Here is a 19,559-nt window from a genome sequence, read left to right as displayed (position 1 = left end):
TTCAAGTGAAACATGAGGCAACGGTAGATGAAATCAGGAACTGATGTCTGAGAAGAAAGAAAACTTTTAAAATAGAAAAATATTTAATTTTTAAAAGCACTAAGCATGATTCCCCATGCTTTCTGGAAAATTCTGGGAGTTGAAGATCCACACACTTAAAGTTGCCTAGCTTGAGAATCACTGCTCTAGAATAAAACCACCACAATGTTACAGTAATATCAATGATCATGGGTGACTGCAATAGCTGAATCCACAGACTTACAATGCAAATAAATAAATAATGGTAATATTAGCAAGATTTCTCAAATTCCTACCATTAAATGAAATTGAAACTATTAACTATATTCTTCTGTTTCTCACTAGCGCTGAACTGATTGTTTCTCAAAAAGTTAATTTATTAATTTAATTTTAAAAAACTATCCCCACTACCACAAGAAATACTTTTGAGTACAATTGCTCTATCAACACACATCCCATTTATATATGTCATATTGTCCCCAATCCTTTCCAACCTGCTTTGCCCTATTTGGCTGGTTCCCTAAAGGCATCCTATTGCATCAGCATGAATAAACTCTCTGGAAAAAATGCTATCTTTCAAAAGCAAATATTGCACACATCATGAAAAGCAAAAGTTCAGTAGATGCAATTAAACATAAAGAGATTTTGCAATTGTTGTTCAAGACTGACACAGAGGTTGACACTGAAGTGTTTTAGAAATTTTGTTTTTCTTCCTGTCTGTATGCCATACACACCACAAAACTAGAATTTTGAGAATTGTAAGGCCCAGAGAATCATTCAGGTCATGATCTAAAAGAACAGCAGTAGACTTTTTTTCTACAGCAAGATCAAGGTTTGTGATGGGGCTTCTTAAAATCCAAAGCCTTATAAGATTGTGAGTCCACAATATGTTGTTGTAGAGAAAAATAATGCCTTCCTGTCATTCAGGGAGTGTGTACTCTTCAAGACTGTACTAAATTAATTTGAGTTGTATTTCTAAAATGATCACCTAGCATTTATTTTGATGCCAAAGAAGCCCAAATTCCTATACAGTGATAATACTTAACAATGGCAAAGAATTAGACAACATTTAATGTATATGTGTTTGTTTGTATGTGTGCATATAAATAAACAAAAACTCATACATCTTTTAATTTGGTTTTATTTTTCATTCCATTCTTCATCAAACAATTCAAAAGGCATAGTTAGTAGTCTTCTGCCCATTGTTTTGTCTTCCAACTATTCTGAGTAAACTACTCTTAGATATAATGTGTCATTTATTGTCACCAATTGGCACCTGAGTGATTTGAACATGAATCAACCTAGTTCCACATTCCGTTCCCTTTATTTAAATACACATTGAATAAGTTGGCCAATTAGGATAAATTTTAGGGTTCTTTAAAAGAAAAATCCATAGAAATAGGAAGAAAAAAAGCAGGATACGGAATTTGCAGATCAGGAATTATGATAGTAGAATAGAAGCTATCAAACAAACAAAACGTATAAAAACATTTTTTCTATTACCAGTTTGCCATACAAATACTAAAATTGTGTTTTGTTTAATTTTTTTCTACTATTTTTTCCCCCTTAGACCAGATGGCACTTTGTTAATGTAGTACAAATCTGTGTAGGCGATACAGAGAGGCAGATCGGCCAGTTGAAAAACAGACAGACAGACAGACAGACAGACAGACAGACAGACAACAGATACATACATGAGAAAGATTGTGCCCGATCAAGGTACATGAAATACATCAGGAATCAATTTTGAAAGCAAGCTTAATGGATGACAGTTTGTTTTTCAAAGTTTATTTTCAAGTGATAGCATACTAAGATATCAGAGGACTTCTAAAATATTTGACCTTGGTATAAAACTCAAAAATAAACATTATTTATTTATTTATAACTCACTGATTGTTACCCTAATGTTTAATGATTTGAGACTTTTTCCAATGTTTCTCTCTGCATTCTGATTCAATTTATGTATAACTTGCAATATATTGCACATAAACAGAAGAAAATGGTAGGAATTTTCTTTCCTACATTGATGACAACTTCATTGTTCATTGACACTGGAATACTTCATTGTTCATTGATTGTTCTATTGATGCACAGACGTGTCTCCAGGCTGTTGATAGACTGGCAACAGTATCACATGTGTATGAATCAGAGTTCTGCAAACACATTTTGAAGTACATAATCATTTCACTCCAACATATAAGTATTTAAAGAGAACATATCAAATGGTTTTAATTGAAAATAGTATTGCTCCTAGGGCTAGAGTGTCAATTAGAGGCATGGAATTTCCTCAATGTAATAGCATTTTGTTTCATATCTAACTAGAGGGTGTACCTCAAAGAGCAGCTAATAATCTAGAAGGTAGCTAAGCTTTCCTTGGTTACTGACTCATAAAGAAAACATGATTTTAGTAACACATCCCCCTCTATTTGGCATTGGTTGTTTAATTTATTTATTTCATGAAACAAATATTCACAGCATTATTTTAAACTTTAGACTTAATGGTCTTAGTGAGCTTTTTGATGGTCATGTCAGCTACTGGGGCACGGGGGAGCGGGGTAGAGCTGTGCTCTATGCAGAATAATGTATTCTGTGCTATTTTAAAAACTGCATATGCTTTCACCCTTGAAGAAAAGTGTAGTTTTTTGTCCAATGGAGAATACACAAACATGATGGTTGAAAAGTACCTGGCAAAAGTGAGCTATGATCCTGGACTGATAACCTAAGGCAGTGTCTTTTTTCAATCTGTTCTTGTTTTAGTCAAATACAATTTGTAAATTAATACTAAAGTTTGTTGGGTGTACATTTCCATGCATGCAGAAAGAATTGAAAGTACAGATGGAAGCTGGTTAATATTAAGTTCTATTATCCTGAGGATTTTAACTTAGTACATGTGAGATATTAATGTTTTCTAGGACATATGGAAACTGAAATCTCAGGAAATAGAAGGGGACGGAGAAGAAAGACAATGAAAACTGTATTCAACAAATGATATTTAAGTATCTCAATAATTCAATTCATAAAGATTATTAAATGTTGCCTGGGGCCAAACTCTCTCAACATACTGTACTTAATCTGACAGAACTATTGTAAAAAGTAAAACAGGGAGATGTCTATGGACCTTCTCCGTCATTCAGGTCATGGTTGTCCCAAAGGTGCTTTTTCTGAAGGCAACTGGACTTTCTGGTTTTTCTTTGATGCTGTTTCGCTTCTCATCAAAGCACCCTAAAGTACCTTTGGATAAAACAGAGAGATAAAATAAGACGGGGAAAGCACTTAAAGCATGACTTCTGACCTGGTTCTCCAAGTCCTTTATCAGCATTGACAAGACATTTGTGTATGTGGGTGCGCTGTGAAGCTGAGGGGAGGATCCACATTCTTCTGCCTAGATCACTTGACCAGGTGGAAGGGGCTTAGACTGGAGGAGGCAATAATATTGTAAGTCTCTTGCATCTGCCCTTTCCATAGATAAACATTGAAGGGTTTGAATGTTTTATGTATTATAATGTATTATTATTTCGGGGTATTTTAATGACTAATTTAATTTTTATTATTATTAATGTAATGTATTTTTAATTATTACCTCCTCCATGCATGTATGTATATGTATGTATATGTGTGTATTTTTATGTTTATATGTATGTATGTATATTTTATTGTACGCCGCCCCGAGTCCCTTGCGGAGAGAGTGCGGCTAACAAATTAAATTTCTATTTCTATTTCTGAAGGGGAAATTGCCTCATCTGACTTAATCCATTTTGAAAATCTGATCTTTCTTTTACTGTTCCCCCACCACCACCACCAAGATACAAGAATCAAATCTGCTCATATTCTATTCGATGCACAGAAGAAACCCTCCTTTGTTGGTTGGAAAAGAAGAAAAAGAAGCAGTTAAATTAGACGAACCTTCCAAGCATGAGCATTGAAAAACTGAATTGACTAAACCAGGCTGAAATGCTAGATGAGAGTCTTCCAAGAAGAGTAACAGTATTTTGTTTTCTCCTGCCAGGACCAGACAAATAATCCTAGCCTGGGTGTAGAAAACCCAGCCTTGGAATATCACTCACGGATCCTGCAGTTTGTTCTTAAAAATCAAACAATTAATTTTTTTGGGAAGGCACATTCTTTTTGGAAGGATAACACAAGCTCCAGGGCTACAACCTCTGTGTTGCTAACTTGTGATATACATCCTTTAAATAAATATATTCATTGCAGTGCTCTTAGGAAATGTTCAGATGTTACGCAGAAAACAGCTATGTAACTACCAATTAAATGAAGAGTAGAAGGTCCATGGCTCTCATAGCTATGATTCAGCACAACCCATCTTTTCTTTGATCAGTGACCGAACTGGCTTTAGCTCCCAGGTGCTGGTGGCTAACTATAACTCAAAGGCTACACATTGCTCACCCCCCAAATTAAATAGATCCCACATAATGCCACATAAACTCTTAATCCCTGTTTAATTTGACTGGAATCTACTGGATACTTTTTCTTCTATTATTTCCCCCTAAAAACAATCTATCAGCCTGTGTCTATGATATATATGGTAGGGGGAAATTGTGCAAACATTTATGTGAATGTGCTTGCAAATGCTTACAATACTCATAGGTTTCCCTGAGATCAGTGGATACTACCGTGTTTCCCCAAAAATCTGACTTAATCCATTCTGAAAACTTGATCTTTCTTTTACTGTTCCCCCCACCAAGATACAAGCATCAAATCTGCTCATATTCTATTCGATGAACAGAAGAAACCCTCCTTTGTTGGGTTGGAAAAGAAGAAAAAGAAGCAGTTAAATTTGTAAGGAAATGCTTACAATACTCATAGGTTTCCCTGAGATCAGTGGATACTACCGTGTTTCCCCAAAAATAAGACCGGGTCTTATTTTCTTTTGACACCACCCCCCGAAATAAGCGCTTGGCCTTATTTTCAGGGAGGTCTTATTATTTTTGAGGTGCAGGAGGCAGCGAGCATGGCCACCTCATGGTTGCTGCTGTGTTGCAATATTTTTGGGGGGATGGCTTATTTTCAGGGGAGGGCTTATTTTAGCACATGTGTTCAAAAGCCCAATTGGGCTTATTATCCGGGGAAGTCTTATTTTCGGGGAAACATGGTAATAGATGTGAATATCTGTCCAGGGCTATTAATGGAACATACCAGGCATTACCAGTGTTAGATCAGGAGCCCAAAGTATTAGATTATATGAAACATGATAGCAACACGGATTACTATTTTCTGAATTATGAAATGGGTTCATTTTATTTGTTTTATTTCTATTTTCTTTCTTTCTGAATATTCTGCCTGGTAAAACTGGGTGGAAATTGGTCAAAATAAAGCTCTTCATTAAACTGCAAAACTCTTCATTAAACTTCGCAATAGGTCAGGATTAAAACTTTGATCAATTGCAGTATTTTTCTATGTTAATGAAATTAGAAAATGGAACATAATGGAACAATGATGCCATCTACAGGGCAAGATTGCATTACATAACATAAATGGATGAACTATATCCTCAAAAAATTTCATTAACGACACTTTGTGCATAAGAATAATCTGTTAGGTATATTCATCCTGCCTTATGGAGACCATGTATAAAGGGAGGAAATTCTTCCAATTTTCTGGCCTATATATGCACCCAACTTTGGGTTATAAGCATGTGGCCTTGTTGATGATTTGGAATGCACCAACATTCCTCTAAGCTTTTTATAGGTTCTGGGCAAATTTGCAAACCTTGGCCGCATTTTATAAATTGTCTTAAAATATGCACATTTCCTCAATTTTGCTTAATTCTAAAGAAATATTTGTTTCACCTCCAGTGTCTTTACTTTCTTTAAATTTAGCTCTGAAGGGGAAGTCAATGAAAACCATATTTTTTAACCCTTTTAACCCTTTGTAATCAACCTGTAACCACTGAGGCTGTTGTTGTTGTTGTTGTTGTTTTGTTGTTGTTGCTGCTGCTTCTATCTCTTTAATTCATTAAATATGAAACACAATCAACTGAACTTTTTAAAATGCGTCACAAATACCATTGACTGGTACTGATGGTTGATATGGGTTGCTGCCAGCATTCTAGGTATCAACCAAGTATCTTCTTAAAATGTACAATGGGTATCACTGTTATATGTTTCATCCATAGCCATGTAGTTTTGATGGCCAGGTCGTGATATTTTGTAATTTTTTCCAGTTGTTTTTCTTCTACTCTGGCATCTCTTGTTACAACAATGTCAATAAACTGTATGCTTCAGTCCTCAACACCCATGATAAGCCAGGTATTCCAAATGATGGTCCGTCTATATTCGAAAGTCCCACAAGATCTTCACTGTCCCATTTTCGGTGACTTTTTCCACTTTGTGCTCCCATGACTTTTCGGATACAGGTATGTCATATTTTTACATAATGTGTATTATTGTTATTATGGTTGTGGTTCCTATAATGTCTTTCAACCCATAAGGTACCTAAAAAGTTAACAGCACACAAAATATACAAATTTAAAGTACTCTAAACTAACTCAAATTACTATAAACAGCCTTACTGTAAACTAGCTCAAAGAAGCTGCAAAGGAAGAATCTCTCCAAACTTTTCCTAAAGCCATAAAAATGGGAACAGCTCCTAAAGGAATACATCCTGTAGAACAGAGATCTCCAAACTTGGCAAATGTAAGACTTATGGGCTTCAACTCCCAGAATTCCTCAGCCAGCAGCTTGAGTTGAAATCCACAAGTCTTAAACTTGCCAAGTTTGGAGAGCTCTGCTGTAGAAGGAGGAAGTCCTGTATGTGCCTAAGATATTTTAAAATGACCCTTTCCTACTGATTAACTGATTCATAACAAGGTAGATTGTTCCTCAAGAAGATTCCATTAGAAGAATCAGGTATCCTGTTTCTTTCCACCAGACTAACATCTGCTTCTTTCCATTTGACATGCCCTCTAATAATCAAGTGGAGGAATATGCACCTAAGTAGACTCTGAGACAGAACCATGAGAGATCTTGGGTTCACAAGCTTCTTGTGTTGTTTTCCAATGGATATGAGAGACATTGTTATAATTCCCAGTGAACTGTTCAGAGTGGCTAAAGAGAGTTAATTTAATTCTGAATAGAACAAGGGCTGTTTAGAGTTAAATGTATTCCTTTACAAATATTAGACGGTCATCTTACTTGTTTTTCTGAGCATATAATACATCCTAATCACCTCATAACTAAGTGCTATGGGACAGTGGTGGGATTCAAAAAAATTTATTACTGGTTCTGTGGGCATGGCAGGGGAAGGATACTGTAAAACTCCATTCCCTCCCCACTCCAGGGGAAGGTTACTGCAAAATCCCAATTTCCTCCCGATCAGCTGAGACTTGGGAGGCAGAGAGTAGATGGGGGCAGGGCCAGTCAGAGGTGGTATTTACTGGTTCTCCGAACTACTCAAAATTTCCGCTACCGGATATCCAGAACTGGTAAGAACCTGCTGAATACCACCTCTACTATGGGATCTGGGCCATTGCATGTATGGAAGATAATATCAAATGGTTATGGCTATTTTGTGAATCAAAGCCCTGAATTTAAAGAGTAATTCAAAATTAGGCAGGAAAATTATTCTGGAAGTGCTCAGGAAAAAGCTGATAATGTCATGGAGGCAGCATGGATAATTACTTTAATACAATACAAAAGATGATTCCATTATAAGTTTTACACACTGTTAAGTAATTAAGCTCCCCTTTAGAAGAGCGAGGATGCAGAGAAGCGTAATGAGAGTGATATGGAATAACACGCACAAACCAGCATACAGAGATACTGAATAATATAAAAATATAGTAGTTTACTATGTAGAAATGCAGAGGTATTCAGAGTCCAGTTAACAGTCCAAGTCATACACGGTTCAGTAATTCAGTTATCAAATAGTCAGTCTAGCACACAAAATATAGCTAAACAGTAGCAAACCACAATACCTCAGTATACACCAACCAGCTTCTAACAAAACAGAGAGCTAACAGCCATTCTGGCTCCCTCGTATAGCTGCTTGAAGTAACAAACCAATTACATTTCTCTAACATTTAAAGTAACAGTAAAGTAATCATAGCTTATATACATTGCCAAGCCAAGCCTAGGGTTACATCCCTAACACACACTATGCACCACATTCATATAGGTACTGGTAAGTAAACCCCATTAAGTTTGATAAGACGTATTCCATGTCAGCAGGATTAAAGATCTGATTTAAAATCTTGAAATTGTGATTAAACTGTGGATTGCTCTTCTGCAAGTCATCTCTTGGATGCTTTGCCTCAGTTTGTTTTCCTCTTTACTGTTTCATTGACTTCCTAACTGAATAAGCAAGGACAAGTCATGAGCCAGCTTGCTGCATAGGGCCATTTTCTCTTACCCTGCCCTCACTGACAGTCAGCATTCATCCAGGCTTACTTACGCTTTCTAAATAACACAACAGGATTTTGTATGGCTTTATATTTGTATAGTATTCTTTAAAATATCTGTGCATTCCCAATTTTTCATTCACATTCATTCTAACATTTGTCCCCCCTTAGTTTCACAGTCCGCCTGTGTGCACTGAGATCTCCATGGTCTCAGTGGTCTGCAGAAGATCCCTAGCTGAGTTTTGCAGGGTGCATGCCATCTTTCAATCAGTCAAACCTTATATTTTCAACCATCCTTCTTGCTATCAACTTCCAGCTTTAACTTGTTATAAACTTTTTTTTTTATTGTGCTACAAGAAATTGCAGGGCAATTATCATTTTTTTCTCAGGAATGATGCCTGGGGGTAATGCCAAAGATATTTCTCTTGTTTTCATTTGTCTGCTTGTCTTGTGCCAAGTGACTACTATAACCTGCTACAACAGGGTTGTCAAACTCCGGGCCCACGGGTTGGATGTGTCACACACTGGCCATGCCCACACCCATTTTAGCAAAGTGGGGAAAAGTCCCTAAATGCTAAGTGACACTGACATGATGACATGAGTTTGACACCCCTCTGCTACAAAGTTTGGAGAGCCTGTTCATGTTTCTCCATTGCTGACTTTCCATTCTATACATTGATATTGGTCTGATGATTATTTGATAGGGTTTGGATTTCAGGTATAAAGGAATCTTCTAAGGCACTAATAAAAATGTAAATTTTGAAAAGGGAGATTCTTTTGTAGAGGCACCTAACTTGTCTAAAATACTTTCCTCTTTTTTATTCCTTGCTATAATTTCTCATCTATATAAGGCAAAAAGAAATTACTGCATGTCATCTAAATTAATTTTATCAAAGCCTATAGGAAAGAAAAATATATCTAGAAAAAGATTATTGATGTGAAACATGCATTTTGGTTTTGGGTTCTGCTCCTCCCATCTCTTCTACCTATTTTCTAATTCCATCAAAAATGCATAAAATAAATGTCATGTTACATATCAATTTTCTTCTGTTCTATCCATTGTCACTCATGGTAGTACCAGACTAACTTGATAAATGCAAGCAGGACTGAAACCGCAACAAGGCAGCTGAGAAACCAGAGTGAGGTGTCAGCAAGGATCCCTTGAGGATAACAAAACCACAGAATACACTGAGGGAACCAACTCCACAGAAAGCGAAATGGAAAGTTACACACTAAAAGAACTGGAGTGGGAACTGAATGTACTTACTATGCATTTTATTGCAACAATAAGTAGTTGCAATAACTACACTGACATACAACCATAGGTTATTTATAACTGTGGCAAGTCCTTGCAACATTTTAATCATGAGAATGATGAGAACTAACATTGCTCCATTGATAGATAGGCATCTTAATCCATTGTCCACATTCTCTGAGATACTCCACCATTCCCATTCGGCCTACAGAATATTCATTCCTCCAGAATAATGCTCAACAGCAAGCCAGTTGTGTTGGACAAAAGGATTGTTTTTTAATAAACTGTGATCTGACTAATTGTTAATAACAGTTGATGCATATTACGCTTTTTTATTTTAAAATTATTTGAAAAGTCTTCATTGTGGCCTGAACACTGTGAATTTTCATTTATTTATTTAAAAGATTTCTACCCATTCAGGGAAGAACTTGCAAAATGAGTCGCAAAAATAGCAAAACCATGGAAAGGGAAAATATTAAAATACATTAAATATTAGTGAGCAGACTAAAGAATGGTTATCACTTATACATTATTTATTTATTTATTTATTTATTTATTTATTTATTTATTTATTTATTTATTTATTATTCGTATTTATAGACCGCCCCCTCTCCCGAAAGGGACTCGGGGCGGTGTACAGTCACTAAAATGCGTTATAAAATATGACATATGACATATAAAGAATAACTCCCAGCTTTAGAAACATACTTGGAAAAGATAGCTAAGCATAGAAAGTATATACAATGCTACATAATTCCAAAAAGAATTGCAAAAATAACTAAAAAATATTTTAATGTGTTTTTAAAAATATATAACAAAAAGAGGGAAGGTGGTTTATTGATGGTATTCAAAATTATAAGCATTATCTATCAATAATTAATTTTGTACTACATTGTAATTTGCAATATTGTACTAAAAATGAATGAGCAAATTGGAAGATCCATTGCACATGAAAAACTAAAGAAAGGAGAAAAAAGTCTACCTTCTTGAATGTTTAAAAAAAAAAACCTCCCCCGAGGACAGCCCTAGCTTTAGGGAAATAAACATGGATGTAAGCAATCCTTCAGATATACTTGCTGTAAATAAAGAAAATTAACAGGCATTCACCTTTATCTAAGGCGGGAATGTCAAACTTGATTTCATTGAGGGCCGCATCAGGGTTGATTTTGGCCTCAGGGGGCCAGAGTGACCATAGTCAGGATGGGTATAGCGGGTGCCTGAGCACTCTGCCTAGAAAACTGCAACAGCCTCCTGCAACCCCCTGCTAGCAAAAATGGAGCTTGGGAGGGCCACAAGTGGCCCTCCTGAGATTTGCTTTTGCTGGCAGAGGTACTGCAGGCTAGTCCTTCACTGTTCCCAGGGCAGCTCCATGGACCAGATCTAAGCACCTCATAAGTCCAGATCCGGTCCCCAGTCCTTGAGTTTGACACCCCCGATTTAAGGTAATGTTTTTGTCATGATCATGTAATAAAATCATCTCAAGTATAATTATCTCCATTTAAATAAAGACTTCAGGGTTCGTTAATATTTCACATAATTATTTTGAAATCAGAATTAGTAAACTAATTCTGACGTGCTAAAAATCCTTTAAAATAGAATGCATTAAACTTTTCCTCAATCCCAAATAGGAAAGTGCAACCACATCCAAGTTCAATAATTTTATATACACAACCTGGAAGGTCCAACAACCAGGCAGTCTTGGCAAGATTGAACCGAAGTCCATTCCTCCCCCCCTCTTCATACACCAAAGCACTCCAGGACCAACTCCCTTGTCTCCTCCCCACTGCTCCAAGGCATGACGTCAGGAGCATACTCCCTTTGGCTTTCACCGCTGCTCCATGTCTCAGGTGCCTCCTGGTGGCCAACCAGCCTCTCTGATCCCTGTTCAGAGTCGGAACCCTGTCCAGGGTCCTCCAGATCTTCCAGAGCCGACTCATAGGGCCCCTCACTGTCGGAGTCTGTTTGCAGCTCCAACGGCTCCTGCTGAGCCACAACACCTCCCTATCCAGACCTAGTCTCCGGACACTGGGTCAAGATATTAACAACTCACCTGTGTAGCCCAGGATTGAGATGTGCAGTTGGTATTATCTGTGTAGTGACGATACTAAAGCCCAAAAGGTTTCACATGCCAGAAGCAGGTCTTTTCCTTCCACTAGCTCATACTGTATTTTCTGATCTCACACAAAACTCACAGGATAGGATGCCCTTTCAATATTTGGGTTAGCTTCTGATTCAAACATGTTTTAAATGTTATTTTTTATTTAAGAAAAAGAAACCCAAATGTAAATATTATGTTCAGGTTGAAAAACTGGGTGGAACAACACACTGTGATTGTATATTTTCACAAGCCTCCTTCAATTATCAGAAGTATTTAACCTTATCCAGAGCTTTCTGAGGAAAAAGAAAATGGTACATAATACATTTCTCCCCTCCTGGAATATATTTGCTTTATTCATACATTAGAAAGAAAGAAAAATGTCAATTTAAGGGCAAACAGGGCTAAAGGCTAAAAAAAATGGTCTGTTTCAATATGCACATAAAAGACTAGCTTCCTTAATAGTTTTTAAAACCTGAACATTCGACGTGTGTAAATCTTTACCTCAAAAGGCTCTTCAGGAAAAGATTAAACTTTCTAACACATACTCATGTTCAAACAAATCCTGATGTTTTTATGTTTACTCGTGTTCTCGCTGAGCAAGACCAGCATGTTTTGCAACATTTCCAGTTTTATCCATCATGAGTTCTCATTAACCTCCAAAGAAATAAATAGATTAATAGAAAAGTCCAAAGTTTATTTTTAATCAGCGGAAAAGGTAGTAGAAAGCAACATTGCCCTAATTATTATTGAAGTCTGAAAATTAATTATTTTTACCAATTAAAAGTAATATTGAACCACAATATTATAACTTTCTGATACAGCCTATAAATCCTGCAAGGAAGTGCTTCTTTTCTTCCTCTTTTACCACTTCAGGTGTTAAGGGAGGCACCAAGTTCTGGCTCTTGCTCTTCTGGCAGCCTCAACTATTGTTATTTGGTACTGTTGTAGTGTGGACACCCTTTGTCTCTCCATCTTCTTCTGGGTCTGCCTCATGTTCTTTGACCTTCTCCTCTTTTTGTATATGCCTTGTAAGCTCAGTGGCTAAGATGCTGACCTTATCGATCAGAAAGTTCGGCAGTTCGGCTGTTTGAATCCCTAGCGCCCCATAACGGAGTGAGCTCACGTTACTTGTCCCAGCTTCTGCAAACCTAGCAGTTTGAAAGCATGTAAAAATGCAAGTAGAAAAATAGGAACTACCCTTGATGGGAAGGTAACAATGTTCCATGCGCCTTTGGCATTTAGTCATGCCAGCCACATGACCAAGGAGATGTCTTTGGACATCACTGGGTCTTCGGCTTTGAAACAGAGATGAGCACCTCCCCCTAGAGTTGGAAACTAGCATATATATGCAAGGGGAATCTTTACCTTTACCTTGTACAGTTTGGAATCCCACTGCATTGTCTCCAGGTGAGAAAACCACTTTATTTGCTGCTTTTCTATGTAGTTTAAAATTATTTCTATGATTGTTCTGACCTAGGCTTCACAAAATCATGAAACACTCCTTGTCTCCCCCAAAAAACACTTTTTATTTGGCTAACGTGAAATCCTAGCATTCACATCCAGCAAAGTCCTGGCAAACAGTCTTTCAAGGATGAATTGCAAACACAGACCTTATCAGTCCTTGTTGCCAGACCTTTCATTTTACCTTATGTTTTATTGTTAGTGTCCATTTTGGCATTGGTAACTTAACATGGGAATGAATATGCTTTGTATGAGATGCTTCTTTGTACTGATCAGTACTGCCTTATTTTGTAGGAATGAGCTTCTATAAGGAACAAAACCAGGTATTGTGATGGGGGAATTTTGTCACTTTTTTAAAACTTTGATTTGGGGGACAACAAACTTTCAGTTGCAGAATAAATATTTATGTATGCTTTCGCAACTCAACCTTCCTTTGTTTATATTATATTACCTAGGGGACTTACTCATCTATCAATTATTAAAATGATAGAAAACTGCTATATGGCCTGAAACATAATATACATATTGTTTTAATTTTGCATGCTTCTTTGCTCTTTTTTATATTATCAATTTTTATTAGTTTATAATGTAGCATACAAATAAAATGTAAAAGTAAATAGTACAAGAAAAAGGGAAGAGAAAAGTAGGGGGAAAAGAGAGGAGAAAAGAAAGAAAAGGCATTGACTTATGATTCCCTTCAGTGCAGTAAATAAGGTATTAACATCAAACCTCAACTTTTTACTTTACATAACAATTTAAACTAGCCATTTCTATAACAACAAATCTGTCTAATCAGTAAAACTCAAAGTCAAAGTTTCATTTGTATTCCACCTCAAGCATAAAATCTAGAAGCGATTTCCAAGTAGAAATAAAAGTATTTACATTTTTGTTCTTTGATCAAAACACTCAATTTAGCCATTTCTGGTAACTCCATCAGTTTTTGCAGCCATTTATCCATTGTGGGGATCTTGGTGGCCTTCCATTTCTGTGCTTAGTGTAGTCTTGCTGCCGTCAACATATATAACATCAAAGTTCCAAAAAAAAATTCCCAGGTCATTTCCATTAAAAGAAAAGTATCTGGGCTTCTATAGTCACTTTAAGAATGTTCTGTATTAAGATATGAATCCTTCTCCAACATTTCTTTGCTTTATCTATTTATGTCCACCATAAGTGATAAAAAGTCCCTTCTTTACTTTTACATTCCCATTTGAAATGCCATTATACATTCTTGACAACTTGTCTGGAGTTAAATACCAACAATACATCATCTTATAGATGTTTTTTTTAATGCTACATTTTAATGTAAATTTTAAAGCTTTCTTCCATATATTCTCCCATTGTTCAAGCATTACATTATATCCAAAGTTCCTTGCCCACTGAATCATACAATGCTTTACTTGTTCATTTTCCAAATTTAAATTCAATAACATTTTATAGAGTTTAGCAATAATATGTTCATCAATATCGCACATTAAGATTTCCCATTCATTTTTATCAGTTAAACCCATAATTCCTTTTGTCTAATTTAAATTTTTCTTTCAATTGTAAATATGTAAACCAATGGCAGATATGACCTTCTGATTCGAGTTCCTCCTTAGACTTGAGGATAGGGTCACCCAAGTTTAAAGATATTATTTTACCGTAGGTCCACCAGTTCGGCTTCGTCACCATGCATGCTTCTTTCTCAAAAGGAGGGCAGTGCCTGATTGATAGCTACATTAGCGTAAGAACTGAATGTCTCAAGCCACACTCAAAAAGTAGGGCAAGGAGAAAAATTAATGGCAATTGCATTCTCATTTCTATATAACCAAATTAAATATGCTAATGAACAATTACATGCATGTCATCATTTCCCTTATCTGTCACATAACAAATACAATTTAGAAATTACATATCACAATATGTACACATTACAGGTAGTCCTCAACTTACATTTAATGACCGTTCAATGTTACAGTGGTACTAAACAAGGTGACATGACCATTTTTCACACAACTATTGCACCATGGTCATGTGATCAAAATCCAGGGGCTTAGCAACAGACTCATATTTATAATGATTGTAGTGTCCTGGGCTCATGTGATCATCTTTTGCGACCTTCTTACAAGCAATAGGGAAGATGACTCACTTAACAACCATTTTATTAACTTAAAAACTGCAGTGATTCACTTAGCAACTGTGGCACGAAAGGTCATAAAGAGGGGCAAAATTCACTTAGCAAATGTTTCACTTAGCAACAGAAATGTTGAGTTCAGCTGAGGGCTACCTGTACTATATTACAACTTTTGGAACTCTCTGGAAATTGCATCCAACTTTTGAAAACTACTTGCTATCCCGGACTTATTGTCCAAATTGGCTAAGCTTGCATTTCAGTTGCAGATGAAGCATGCTTTTCAGATCTAAATTAAGTGGAGAAACTCCATGAATAAATCATTTCCGCTGCAGAAAATATCCGTCTGTCCCAAATAAAGCTCTGCAGCTGCCAACAGAAGAAGGTTGGACCAAGAGATTCTCTGTTGTTCTCAGCCTCATTTGAGTCTGATCCTGTGACAGAGGAACAACTAAAGTTTCAAAAAGGAAAATGGGGATGTCCAGCACTGAAAATTGAAACCGTGACATTTGCCTTAAATAATTTCTGACCAGCAGCCAAATATGTAAAATAAGCTTTGCCTACCAAGCAACAGTATCCCTTTTCCTCCCACACTTGAATCAGCCTCTCTTCTGCTCAGGGTTTTCCCAAAAGGGACCAGGTAAACAAGTAGCCGCCTGCAAATGTAGTAAATTGCAATTGTACATTTGGGTGGATGAACAATAAATTAGAACATCTTTAATTTATAATCTAATTAGATTATAATTTTCTAAATCAGGCTACTAGTTTTGCTCACAAAAAGTTTCACATCAGCTATATTTAATTTAAAAACAAATTTATTGCAGGTTGATTCAGTGGTGGGTTTCAATTTATTTTACTACTGGTTCGCACTGGTGCAATGCTTATGTGCATGCGCAGAAGCGTCTGGGCAGGTGGGCGGAGCCTCCCACCACCGCCACTACCGGTTCGCCCAATCCGGGGCAAACCAGCAGAAACCCACCTCTGGGTTGATTCTACTACCAATTCTGATATAATGAAATAAAATTTCATTTACTAAGCTCTATTTTTATCTCTACTTCTAAATTGCTTATTGATGGGGAATGTATTTTATGGGTGATATTACACCATATGTCTTGATCTGTCACTATTCTCAAACTAATCCCATTTCACTTTAATATTGTGGAGTATTGCCTTTTAACTTGCCTTTTATCTCATTTTTATTGTGATTATCAAGTGGTTATTCTTATGTTTGTTTAGCTGTGAATTGCCAAGTATTTCTAGATTTTTGCAACATACAAAGACTGGAATAAAAATAATGAGTCCCCTCTTTAAAATTACTATTATAATATACAGTACTTTCTATTGTTTTTTCCTGTTAGAAATAATCCTTTGATCACATATTGCTCCTGAATTTACTTGAGTTGCCGATTGAAATTTTTTTGATCAGTAGAAGAGACTCAATGCAGATGTATTTTTCTGCTATTCTGTTTGCATAACTTTAAATTAATCATGTTTTTCTCAATTACCCCAATGGTACCCCAGCTTAGACAATATATTCAGTCATTACTAAGCACAATTCCACAATTCCTGACTTTACACAACATTCTAGGGCAGCGATGGTGAACCTTTTTTGACTCCCGTGCCATAAGCAGGGGGGAGCACAGGGGGGTTGTGTGTGGGCATGCTGCACCCATAATGCAATGTGCGACCCCCCAGAATATATGCGTGCATGACAGGCGCTCTCCCCCATTTTTTGCATGTTTTTTTCGCCCTCCCCATACTCCAGAGGCTTTATAGGAGCCTTGGGAGGGTGAAAACAGCCTCCCACGCCCCGCCCAGAGGCCCTCCGGAGGCTTCAGGAGCTTCCCTGAAGCCTCTGGAGTGCAAAAAACTGGCCCTATGGGCAAACCGGAAATTTGGGAATGGACTTCTGGTTTGCCCGTAGGGCCAGTTTAAGCCCTCCAGGCTTCCCTGAAGGCTCCAGAGAGCTTAAACCGGCCCTACGAGCAAACCTCTGGGGGGTGGGGGAGGTTGTTTTCACCTCCCCAAACTCCTATAAAGCCTCTGGAGCCTGGGGAGGGCAAAAATGGCCTCAAAAAAAGACTAAGATCAGCTGGCCAGCATGCGCATGCATACTGGCCAGCTGACAGGGAAATACCTCGCGTGCCCTGACAATTGGCTCCGCGTGCCACCTGTGGCACGAGTACCATAGGCACTTCATCCCAGTTCCAGGCAGTGGTGGGATTCATCCAGTTCGCACCACTTCGGGAGAACCGGTTGTTAACTTTCTGAGCAGTTTGGTGAACTGGTTGTTGGAAGAAATCATTAGGGCAGAGAACCAGTTGTTAAATTATTCGAATCCCACCACTGATTCTAGACTAAATGTAACTGGGGGTTTATGGTTCAGTATTTTGTGCCAATACAGCAGCTACTGTAAAACTGTAGCCAAACAATCCACTGTATTCTTCCACAAATGCCATAAATCTGTATCCTTATGGGTAGATAGGCTGTATCTCTTTTCAGGAATCAAGCCGCAACATGTCACAAAATGAGTACTTTAAACTATCTAGCAATCTAGCCCATATTTATTCAACAGATGAACTACAGTACAGTCAATGTGATTGATTGCTCAAAGCATTTGTTTTAAATAGGGATTGGTAAAAGTCTTAAGGACTTTTCCCCTCACAACTCTGCAACTCCTCCGACTGCACTTCTCAGATGTCAAAGGTTCTCAGTGTGAAAATTGCAACTTCATCTAGACCAGGGGTGTCAAACTGGCGGCCCACAGGCCAGATGCATCACACGCAGACCACACCCACCGCGGCTCTGCAAAGGCAAAAAAAAGTCACGATAGGTCATGTGACACAATTGAGTTTGACACCTGGGACCTAGACTTGCTGCAATGTAAATCTTCACATAGATTAAAAACAAAAATTCTATCCTCAAAGTACATCATTTAGCATTGGTGCCCTGCCCAGTGCCTCAAATATTAAGGTAGATGCTGGTCATCAAAATTTCTCACCCCTAAAGTGTAATCCAGGGGTGTCAAACTCAAGGACTGGGGGCCAGATCTGCCCATGGGGTGATTAGATCTGGCCCGTGGGCCCACCTTGCAAACAATGAAGCACTGGCTCATGGTGCCTCTGCTAAAGAAAATGGAGCTTGGGAGAGCCACGCGCAGCCTACCTGGTCTCTGTTTTTTACCACAACAGCCTCCTGTGATCCTCTCCCAACAAAAATGAACCGAGGCAGCCATGCGTAGCCTACCCAAGCTCCATTTTCACTGGCAGAAGGCTGAATGAGGCCATCACAGCCAAAAACTGAGGCTTGTTGAGTGACATTGAGCTGGCCACGCCTACCCTGGCCATGCCATTTGCCCCCCCCCCAAGGTCAACACAGTCCTGATGCCTCCCTTAATGAAATTGAGTTTGACACCCTTGGTATAATCCATTGAGTATTACAAATGTATGTTGTAGAAAAACTGTATTAGTTTGTAATAGCAAAAAAAAAACAGAAAAAGACTATTTATTTATTGATTTGATTTGATTTCTAGACCGCCCCCTCTCCCCAAAGGGACTCGGGGCGGTGTACAGGTACCAAATTAAAAACCATACAAATAATAATAAATATAATTAAAATCAGATTAAACTTTAAACCCCTGTACAAATTTATAAAAATTAAAACTTAGCCTTAAGACCAACCCGTGAAATTTAAAAATACAGACTGAGGTGGGAGAGCTGGAATTAGGCCAGGCCGGCTAGATTAAACAGGTGGGTTTTGAACTTCTTGCGGAAGGAGCGGAGGTCCGTGCTTGTTCTAATATCAGGGGGAAGGTCATTCCAGAGGGTCGGGCCCATCACAGAGAAGGCCCTTCCCCTGGGCGTCGCCCGCTGGCACAGCCTAGTGGACGGCACCCGGAGGAGTCCCTCTCTGTGTGAGCGGATCGGCCGAAGGGATGTGTGGGGCAGGATACAATCCCGCAAATAACTAGGTCCTGTGCCATGGAGCGCTTTGAAGATGATAATCAGCACCTTGAAACGCACCCGAAAAGCTACAGGTAGCCAGTGCAGCCCGCGCAGGAGAGGTGTTACGTGGGAGTATCTAGCAACTCCCGAAACTGCCCGCGCGGCCGCATTCTCAACCAACTGCAGCCTTCGGGTGCATCTCAAGGGGAGCCCCATGTAGAGTGTGTTACAGTAGTCTAGCCGGGACGTCACAAGCGCATGGGTGACTGTGCGAAGGGCGTTCCGGTCCAATAGGGGATGCAATTGGCGCACCAGGC

General features: G+C 38.1%; 1 long non-coding RNA gene across 1 annotated transcript in view; it reads right to left on the bottom strand.

Moving 5' to 3' along the window:
* Positions 1-1,161: 1,161 nt before the first annotated feature.
* Positions 1,162-19,559, bottom strand: part of LOC309388360 — a 31,720-nt gene continuing 13,322 nt past the window's right edge. Inside the window, exons 2-3 of the long non-coding RNA XR_014174767.1 lie at positions 3,137-3,249; positions 1,162-2,171 (exon numbers count right to left, since the gene is read on the bottom strand). This is a non-coding gene — a long non-coding RNA (uncharacterized lncRNA). The remainder of the gene's footprint in view (positions 2,172-3,136; positions 3,250-19,559) is intronic.

Source organism: Natrix helvetica (genome assembly GCF_964273705.1).
Source record: "Natrix helvetica genome assembly, chromosome: 2".
NCBI classification, from domain to species: Eukaryota; Metazoa; Chordata; class Lepidosauria; order Squamata; family Natricidae; genus Natrix; species Natrix helvetica.
This window is presented reverse-complemented; position numbering and strand designations above follow the sequence as displayed.